This window comes from Hylobates moloch, unplaced genomic scaffold (genome assembly GCF_009828535.3).
Source record: "Hylobates moloch isolate HMO894 unplaced genomic scaffold, HMol_V3 SCAFFOLD_1, whole genome shotgun sequence".
Classification (NCBI taxonomy): domain Eukaryota; kingdom Metazoa; phylum Chordata; class Mammalia; order Primates; family Hylobatidae; genus Hylobates; species Hylobates moloch.
Genome location: NW_026652276.1, coordinates 183,151,994 through 183,162,505, shown reverse-complemented (window position 1 = coordinate 183,162,505; position 10,512 = coordinate 183,151,994). Strand labels below are relative to the sequence as shown.

Below are 10,512 nucleotides of genomic sequence, written 5' to 3'. Positions count from 1 at the left end.
CTCCTTTGGAATCCCTGGAACAAGATGGAGACACCACAAGTTGATTTATGATCATATTGGAGGAGAGATGATTCATGGACTGGGTGGGTGAGGCCTCTGGAGGTGTATTGGATAAGAGCAATGTGCCCCAGTCATACCTAGCTTCACGCAGCTCCTTGAGGATACAAAGCTCCTCTCATCTCAGAGTTTTGCACACATTGTTTCTCCTGCCTGTGCCATGACTTGCATCCCACTCATCTATGTGCACTTGTCCAACTCCTGATTGTCCTTCAAATGTCAGGTTACATGTTACTTTCTCTGGCAAACTTCCCCTGAGCCCTCAGGTCTGTGTTAAGTGTCTCTGCTAAATGTCTGCCGGTGTTGTTTCAAAAGACCTGTCTTCAAGTTCAGAAATTCTTTTTTTTTTTTTTTTTTTTTTTTTTGAGATGGAATCTTGCTCTGTCACCCAGGCTGGAGTGCAATGGCATGATCTTGGCTCACTGCAACCTCCGCCTCCTGGGTTCAAGCAATTCTCCCTGCCTCAGCCTCCCAAGTAGCTGGGATTACAGGCACCCGCCACCATGCCCAGCTAACTTTTGTATTTTTAATAGAGACAGGGTTTCACCGTGTTGGCCAGGCTGGTCTCAAACCCCTGACCTCAGGGGATCTGCCCACCTCGGCCTCCCGAGGTTTTCTGCCAAATTTTAACAGCCATTCACGCTTAAGTTTTCAGGTTATAAATTCACTATCCCTACACCTTCCAGTCCTACCACCCTATTCCTAAACTGAATGTTGTTCTTTTTCTCTTGTGTTTTTTTAAAAAAAATGCTTCTATATTTTATTATAAACTACTTCAAATCTTTTTAGAATGAATACAGATAAATAATTATACATCGTGAAACTTAATCTAAATTAAAATTTTCTTAATTTAGCAATTCTTATAATAGAAGCTAAAATTATATCTGGGTACATAATGTTAAAGCTTAAATTTGAAGAAAACTCTTGATAAACAATACTCTAACAGAAGAGGTAAATGCTGGGAATGTCTGTTTATTTAGTAATCTACTGCCATACTGTAGTGGCAGTATAATGGTTGTTCACCTCAAACATGTCAAAAAACTCCGAATGGAAACGTGTCCACCGTTAACAAGATGCCACGTATTCCAAATACTCTATTTTTTAGTTATTGCTATAAATCATTTTATTTTACACCAAAATCTTCAAAAATCTTAATTCTTCCCTGGATTTATAGTAGAAAAGAAATAAATCTGACATATTTCTGGGTGTGGTCTCTGAAGTTTTCATCTGGATGTAGTCTTGTGAGGTTGATTTTGATTAACTGAATATTTGAAGCCATCTTGAAATATGATCCTGGTCGGTCCAAGAGCTATGTAAATTTTTGTTGTCCTTGAGAACACCCCAATGATCACTTTATTGGAGCATTCTCCTCGACTCAGCCTTAGTGACATGCATGCATCAGAAGGGCTTTAGGTACAGAAGCCACTGTGTAAGAACTACAGCACCTGTGCAGTCACACTTAGACATTTCCATGATACTCTTTGGTTCTAATAAAATTAGAAGTCAAATCTTCCGATCACATCATCTGGGAACTCTGAACTGGCTACATATGAATAAGAGAATATCAAGCATTAATACGAGTGGTGGGAAGTATAAATGCAAGAACAAAAATGAGAAGAAAGTGCCCTCTGAGTGCTAACACCAGATCATTTTTGGCCTCTCTTAAAAAAGCTAAGCCTCTTCTGGGTCAGTTCCAAGAGCACCATGAAAGAAGGCCAGTTCTAAAATTAATCATTTAATGATCATTTAATCATTTTATAAAAATTGAATTATCAAGTGATTGAAAATAAATGGGCCGGGTGCGGTGGCTCACGCCTGTAATCCCAGCACTTTGGGAGGCCGAGGCAGGCGGATCACGAGGTCAGAAGATCAGAGACTATCCTGGCTAACATGGTGAAACCCCATCTCTACTAAAAATACAAAAAATTAGCCGGGCGCGGTGGCGGGCGCCTGTAGTCCCAGCTACTCTGGAGGCTGAGGCAGGAGAATGGCGTGAACCCGGGAGGCGGAGCTTGCAGTGAGCCGAGATTGCCCCACTGCACTCCAGCCTGGGCGACAGAGCGAGACTCCGTCTCCAAAAAATAAATAAATAAACAAAAATAAAAATAAATAAACAAATTACCTTCATTTTCTTTTTGGCTTTCCATTCAGGAACCCATGTTACTTAAGCAACTCTATTCTTGGAAAAGAAAGTCAATCATACCCCTGACTTAGAAAATCATTAAAACACATATATGTGCTGAGAGAAGTATGCTGGTGAGGAATACCTGAAAGATATGATATCAATTCATTCCTTTAGATAAGCAGTTACAGACACGGATCAATTTAGCCCATGGAATTATTTTGTTTGACCCACACAGTATTTAAAAATAATTTAGCCAACACTGAAAAATTGAGATGTCAGATATAGAAGATCTGGCAACATTGTAATGGTATCCCCACACGGCAACATCTGCTGGAGCTAAAACATGGCTACTGCTCCATTTAGTTAGGGCCGGGGTTTTCCAGTGGTCACAATCCACATACACACACTCACACACACGCACATGCACACCATCATCTCATGGGCAGCAGGCTTTACTCACTAAATTACTTACCTGGCCCCTGTAGTCATCTGCATTTGTGATTAGCAGAGAACTGCATGCCAGGATCACATCATGCTGCTGCCATTTGTGTAATTATTATTTTTACCAATTTTACTCTGGTGGTTTTCATCAGCCTATATTTAGGGATGTTAGAAAACAACCTTAAAACCTCTGTATTCAGCTATAGTTAGTGTAGATTGCATGTTCTTTACAAAGCAGTATCTTCTGTGAGAACCTTTAGGAGAAATTTTCTTCTGGCTTTATTAAGAGTACTAGTTACGCTTGTCCAGAGCAATTTGTTTGCTTTTCTCTCATAAAATGTGTATCTTGTGTATCTCATCAGCTTAGTCTCTTCTTACAGATTGCTAGAAAGTCTAGAGGCTAATTTGCAGCCTATTCTTAGCAAGCGTATAGGGCTCAACGGTGTATGTGCACTCTTGGCTGCATCTTATAGCAACTCTTGTTCTTCGCTTCAGCCTTTTCTTTCACTGTATTTAAAAAGCAACATCATATTTTAATAGAGGAAAATAAAAAGAAGATAGCAAAAAATGAAAAACCTAGAGAATTCTTTTTACTATTTAGTTTTTAAAGAAAAGTAATACATGGCAATAGTTAGAAGATTCAAATAGTATAAAGAATAGATTAAAACTTCCCCCCCGTTCCTTTTCTCAAAGGTAAACACCTGCAGACACACACACACACACAGACACACACATACACACACACACACACACACACACATTTATATTTACATATCAAAGTATAGATACATCATCAAGGGAGCAAAAGAAGTTCCCTTTCAAATTTTTAGCATTTTATGGGAAATAGTTTAGGTATATTTTTAGGAATGCTATTTTCTTGCTCTAAATTTGCTCTAAAATTATTTTATAATAATTCACAGTACTAGATTTTCTTTCAAGTGAAAAAAGATTTCACAAAAATATTATTTATAGGACGATTAGGAAAATAAGAATATTTGATAATACTAAAAAGTTACTTTTGTTTTTTGGATCTGCAAAATGACACTATGATTATGTTTCAGTGGTGGAGTCCTTGTCTTTTAGATAAATGTACTAAATATTTTCAGATAAAATATGCTACTTAGGACTCCAAATAATCTGAAGTACAGAGAAAACAAAATTAGTCAGTTGATAATTGTTGAATCAGAACAATACATATATGGGCTTTATTATACTGTTCTAGCAGAGTATATGTTTGAAATCTTCCACAATAGAAAGCTTAAAAACTTCATAGGTATATTACATTTAATTGAAATGTGATAAAATTGAGTTCTTAAAATATCACCTATAACTTCTCTGAATATATATTTTTCACACTACCCAAGAAAAAAAGTTTTTCAGATTATAGAAGGTACTAGTTTACAATCCCAGAATGCAATTTTGTTTGTTTGCTTGTTTGTTTGAGATGGAGTCTCACTCTGCTGCCCAGGCTGGAGGGCAGTGGTGCGATCTCGGCTCACTGCAAGCTCCGCCTCCCGAGTTCATGCCATTCTCCTGCCTCAGCCTCCTGAGTAGCTGGGACTACAGGCGCCAGTCACCACGCCCAGCTAATTTTTTGTATTTTTAATAGAGACAGGGTTTCACCATGTTAGCCAGGATGGTCTCGATCTCCTGACCTCGTGATCTGCCTGCCTCAGCCTCCCAAAGTGCTGGGATTACAGGCGTGAGCCACCGCGCCCAGCCCCAGAATGCAATTTTTTAATAACAGTTTTGTCGAACTATAATTCACATACCATGAAAAATGCACCCTTTTCAAGTGTTTCTCCAGTGGTTTTTAGTATTTACAGATTTACGCAATCATCACCACAATCTAATTTTAGAACATTTTCATCAACCCAGAAACGCCATGCCCATTAGTAGCCCAGCACTGCAATTTGATTGCAGTATCACTGCACTGTCATCTTTTTTTTTCTCTACTCTTCTGCACTGATATCTAATTATCTTTAAAGCACTTGTCCTATCAGAAGAGTAAGATCTCAACTGTGGCAATTCCTTTCTTCTTACCTCTTCATCACACTGACAACATAAAAAGAACAGTCACCTACAGTAGGCTGCAGTGAGTGTTCCCAAGTATAGGCTTCCTAAAAGAGGATTATGTAGGGTGTGGCCATATGTCATGCATTGGCCAATGGAGTGTCAGCAGACATGATACACAAAATATCTGAGCAGTAGTTTTATAAGACATTGTGAGTTTCTACCAGCCCTCTTGTTTTCATTTGGTTAAAATGTCAACCTTAATTTCACTTGTGAACGTGGTTATCCATTGGTGGCAGCCTGGTTATTCAGTTGCTTGATTTTTTGGGTGGGAAGGGAACAGGGGTGTGGGGTGAGGGTGTCTGCTATGCTTTTCTCATTGAAAAAATAAAGGAAGTCATGCTTTTATCCTGGTTCCACTTCCTGTTTATAGGCTAAAGATGGAATTGTCATTATGCTATGGAAACGGCTTATATATTCTTTTCTTTCCACTCTTTCATGAACAGGATATGGCATAGAGGGATTTTTGCTTAGTTCTGGGATGTTAGAATGTTTACATGTGAACAACTATAATCAAAAGTGAATTTCAGGGTAAGCTGGTATGGCTTTTGTGGAAGGTAATTTGGTAGTATTTAAAATAATTTTTAAAGATATTTTTTAACAAAAATTATAGAAATTTATTCTACAGAAACACTTTTACATTTATTCAAACATCTATAAGTAAGAATATTCACCGAAATGAAAAGATTTAAATGTCTTTCAATAAGAATATGGTTTAATAAGTTACGGTACATTCGTATTGTAAAATACTGTATGGTCTATTATTTTGAAAAAGATGTAGATTTATATGTGCTGAAACATTTTTAAAACCCTGTATGATTTTCATGTATTTACACAAATATATGTGTTGACACATATATACATATGTGTGCATGTATAGATACATACACATACATATATATGTACAGAGAGAGATATATAACATTTATAAATGTTTTGAAAACAGATTAAAAAGTATCTGGAAAAATCATATTAAAGCAGAACTGAAGGGGAAGGTTAAGAGAGATTTTCACTCTTTATGTATTTTACGTTGTTTTAATTTTATTTATTTATTTTTGAGACTGAGTCTTGCTCTGTCGCCCAGGCTGGAGTGCAGTAGCCCAAACACAGCTTGTGCAGTCTCGACCTCCCAGGCTCAAGCGATCCTCCCACCTCAGCCTCTCAAGTAGCTGGGACTACAGGTGTGCACAACCATGCCTGGCTACTTTAAAAAAAAAAAATTTTTTTTGTAGAGGCAGGGTTTCCCTATTTTGCCCAGGTTGGTTTCGAATTCCTGGGCTCCTTCCTCAACTTCCCAAAGTGTTGAGATTACAGGCAGTAGACACCATGCTCAGCCTTTACATTCCTTAAAAAACTATTCATAATGAGTGTATTTTACTTTTTTGTTCATTGAAAATATATGCAGAAAGTGAATGACCACTGGCATGACGAGCTGGGTGTGGTGGTGTGCAACTGTAGTCCCAGCTACTCAGGAGGCTGAGACAGGAGAATTGCTTGAACCCAGGAGGCAGAGGTTGCAGTGAGCTGAGATCACCCCACTGCGCTCCAGCCTGGGTGACAGCAAGACTTCGTCTTAAAAAAAAAAAAAACCCCGCAATATGATCTATGATTGCCCACAAACACACTGTTTTTATCTAAGTAAATCTGAAGTGATGGGGGGGGGCGGATTCTAATAGATTTTAAGGTCTTCAAGTTTTATTACATCGCAAGCTCATTTCTATTTAGATAGTGTGTTTACTTATTTAGACGGTATTATGTTTAGTATGGCTGGGTGAGGGCTGGCAGTAGGAAGGCCTCCTCCAGCCACTCCTTGGCACTACCTGTTTCGTCACATTAGGCAAATTATTTTAACCTCTTGAAGCCTCAGTTTCCTCATCTGTAAAATGATGTTAAACTACGTAATTTCAAGAAGTTTTGCCCAGCTTTCAGATTCTATAATTCTGGTATTTTGTGACATCCAAAACTCAAATGAGGAAAACATTAGTTAGAGGGGCATGGTTATTAATTGTGATTTGTGACTGCACTTTACATAAACTCTGGATTTTAAAGATGCTATTAATTTTACATTGCCATTAACAGAAAGGAATAGTATTGTGAATCATCCAGAATAGCATAATTTAAAAGTCATTTGTAGTTAGCTTTAGAATATCTTAAAGTATCAGATAATTTCTGAGCAAGTATAATAATTTTTATTATGTTTTATTTTAATATTAAAATGATTCTCCATTCTCTAAGTGACATTTGTAGGCAATATGATAAACCTGTAAATGTTCTGAATAAAATTTAAAAATGTAGAAAGCTAAAAGTTGACTTAACCTAGAAATGTGTTACCAAAAATTGCAAATACCTTGTTCAGTGTTGAAACACAACTGTGAATATATAGGCAGCACTTCATGGTGATTAACAGCATCAATGTTACTGTCAGACAGACCTGAAGCTACCTTGTGTAAGTTATCTAAGCTCTTTGAATTTTAGTTGCCATATCTATAAAATGGGACTGAAACATTGTACCTATTTTGTAGGAGGTGCTTTGTAACAGGTGATTTCAAAATTAAATTTAATTAAATTTAATTAATTAAGGCCGGGTACAGTGGCTCACCCCTGTAACCTCAGCACTTTGGGAGGCCGAGGTGGGCAGATCACCTGAGGTTGGGAGTTGGAGACCACCCTGGCCAACATGGTGAAATCCTGTCTCTACTAAAAATACAAAAATTAGCCAGGCGCAGTGGCATGCACCTGTAGTCCTAGCTACTTGGGAGGCTGAGGCAGGAGAATCGCTTGAACCTGGGAGGCAGAGGCTACAGAGAGCTGAGATCCCACCACTTCACTCCGGCCTGGGCAACAGAGTGAGACTCTGCCTCAAATAATAAATAAATAAATGAGATAATATAAGGAAAGCACACAGTACAGTGTTTGGCATATAATGTTTGCTCAAAACAGCTGATTTCTTTCTCTTTTTTTTTTTTGTCCTTAAACAAAATATTGGCCGGGCACGGTGGCTCACGCTTGTAATCCCAGCACTTTGGGAGGCCGAGGCGGGTGGATCCCTGGATCCCGAGGTCAGGAGATCGAGACCACGGTGAAACCCCGTCTCTACCAAAAATACAAAAAATTAGCCGGGCGTGGTGGCAGGCGCCTGTAGTCCCAGCTACTCGGAGAGGCTGAGGCAGGAGAATGGCGTGAACTCGGGAGGCGGAGCTTGCAGTGAGCCGAGATTGCGCCACTGCACTCCAGCCTGGGTGACAGAGCGAGACTCCGTCTCAAACAAACAAACAAACAACAACAACAAAAAAAAACAAAAAAAACAAAATATTTACTTGACTCTTCACTTACAAATAATATACTGATATATTATTTAGTATATGTTGTAAATTGAAGGTATCATAGGCTTTATGATTAACAGTTCAAATTCTAAAATTTAAATGCCTGTGTCTAAATGTCAACTCTGCCACTTGCATGCTATGTGACCTTGGATATCTGTAAATTAGAATGAATGATAACTAATTCATAGAGTTGTTATATGTATTAATTCAAATGAAATAATGCATATAAAGGATCAAAAATGTTAGCTGCTATTACCATTCATTAACTACAGAAATCAATCATCTAACATTGCATTTGGTGGCAGACCAACATACAAGAGAACATCGTTCTCTTTCTACTTCTTCATCACTCCTGCCTTATTTTGTACTGCAAAATATCCTAAGGTGGAGGTACATCTTCATTAGGCCATGGGATCCTTTCTTTGATGGGACTTTAACAAGCATCTTTGAAGAAACACTCATGAAACTAAGTTTATAATAATGACTTTTTTTGTTAGATGATGAACCTAGCAAGATCTGTTTTGCTGCCTTTTAAAAAAAGTCTAAGAGCTTACCTGTAGCAAATAAAAACACAAAGAGCTGACCCAAGGACATTGAAGGCAACTTCTCAACAGGAAAATCTAGACAAAAATTATTATTATTATTATTACTATTTTTGAGACAGTCTCACTGTTGCGCAGGCTGGAGTACAGTGGTGCGATCTCGGCTCATTGCATTCTCTGCCTCCCAGGCTCGGGTGATTCTCCCACCTCAGCCTCCCAGTACCTGGGACTACAGGCAAGCACCACACAATCAGCTAATTTTTTAAACAATTTTTTTACAGAGATGAGGTTTCACCACGTTGGCCAGGCTAGTCTCAAACTCCTGGACTCACGCAATCCGCCTGCCTCAGCCTCCCAAAATGCTGGGATTACAGGCGTGAGCCACTGCTCTGGCCTCACTCTAATTAATTTTAAAACCTCATCATATTGGCAGCATTCTTTTTCAAAAATGATAACCTTTGTGTATACCAAATGCAGAATAATCCATTCATTTGTAATTCTTTTCTTAAAACCTGTATTATGTTAGTAGATTCCTACCCATTCTTCAAAGCACAGCTAAGATAATATCTCCCCTGTGAGACTGGCACCAATATTTCTTCCATTTCCCAGAAAGAACCAGTCCCTCCCTCCATTTTTACTTAAATGGTAACTCAGAATTAGCAGTATTTATTTATACAGCACTTAACATCAACAATCATTTCCTTGTTTGTTTGTTTTCTCCTGTTGGGATGGAGCTTACAAAGGATGTCTTATTCTGCAGAATATTCTTTGTATTTAGTTTTGGTCCAACTGATTTCTATTTTGTGCTTGGCCTGACCTCCTTTGTAGAGTCTATGCTTTTCTCATTTGGGACACCTTTCCGTTTTTTGAAAGAAAGATCGAAACTACAACTTGGCTTCCTGACTCTGTCAATTATATGGCTTATTTATTCATTTTTCATTTTTCTAAACTCTTCTTTTTTTTTTTCAAACCTTTTTTTTTTTTTGTTGTTTTTTTTTTTTTTTTTTTTTTTTTTTAAGACAGGGTCTTGTTCTGTTGCCCAGGCTGGAGTGCAGTGGTGTCGCAGCTCACTGCAGCCCCGACCTCCTGGGCTCAAGCAATCTTCCCACCTCAGCCTCCTTGAGTAGCTAGGACTACAGGCATATGCCACCATGCCTGGCTATTTTTTTTATTTTTTATTTTTTTGTAGAGATGGGTTTCATTCTGTTGCCCAGGCTATTCTCAAATTCCTGGGCTCAGGCAACCCACCCACTTCAGCCTCCCAAAGTGCTGAGATTACACGTGTGAGCCACGACTCCTGGCCTGATGGTGACATTTTTAAAAGCCTCTTGGCTTTCTTTAGTTTGGAAATTGAGGAAGAGATGGTTAGTTGACTCTTATACTCCCTCCCTTGTATGACAATAGAAACTCCAATTTTCAGTGAGCAATTGATGACCCAAGGAAAAGACTACTTTTCTCAGCAACTCCTGCAAATGAGTATGACCCTGTAACTAATTTATGGCCAGTGACAGATGCGTGTCAATGCCCTCCACCCAAAAACCACAGGAGTATGCTAGTGGTTGAATAAGGTGGGTTTACTGCTTGTTATTATAAGAGAGAACACGCACCATGGGGAACTATGGGTGTCTCAGTAAAGAGAGTATTAGAAAGGCTTTACATAAGATTTGCCTTGCTTTAGGTGGTTTTAGGAAGGGCTAAAGGAACCAGGGCTTTACTCTGGATTGGATGCCATCAGGAAGCAAGGGCAATTCTATGATTGGGTATATTAAAACATTGTCGAGGAAATGTAACATAGTTAAAGCTATAATTGGTAACAAACCATATTAGGCAAAATAGGGAGATGTTTGGTCACTTTGCAGTTTGGACAATGTTCATGCTTTTGTCTGTATTCAGGCGTAATTATGGTGTAGTTTTGTGTTTATATTGATCCATCATGGTCACAGAATGGCTT

At 38.5% G+C, this 10,512-nt stretch overlaps 1 long non-coding RNA gene across 6 annotated transcripts in view; it reads right to left on the bottom strand.

The window, feature by feature from the left end:
• Nucleotides 1-10,512, bottom strand: part of LOC131380795 (uncharacterized) — a 55,804-nt gene that overhangs the window by 17,012 nt on the left and 28,280 nt on the right. For 3 of the 6 annotated variants that reach the window (XR_009209008.1, XR_009209000.1, XR_009209002.1), the window contains exon 3: nucleotides 8,574-8,639. The exons of the other annotated variants lie outside the window; for them this stretch is intronic. This is a non-coding gene — a long non-coding RNA (uncharacterized LOC131380795). The remainder of the gene's footprint in view (nucleotides 1-8,573; nucleotides 8,640-10,512) is intronic. 6 annotated transcript variants of the gene reach the window in all.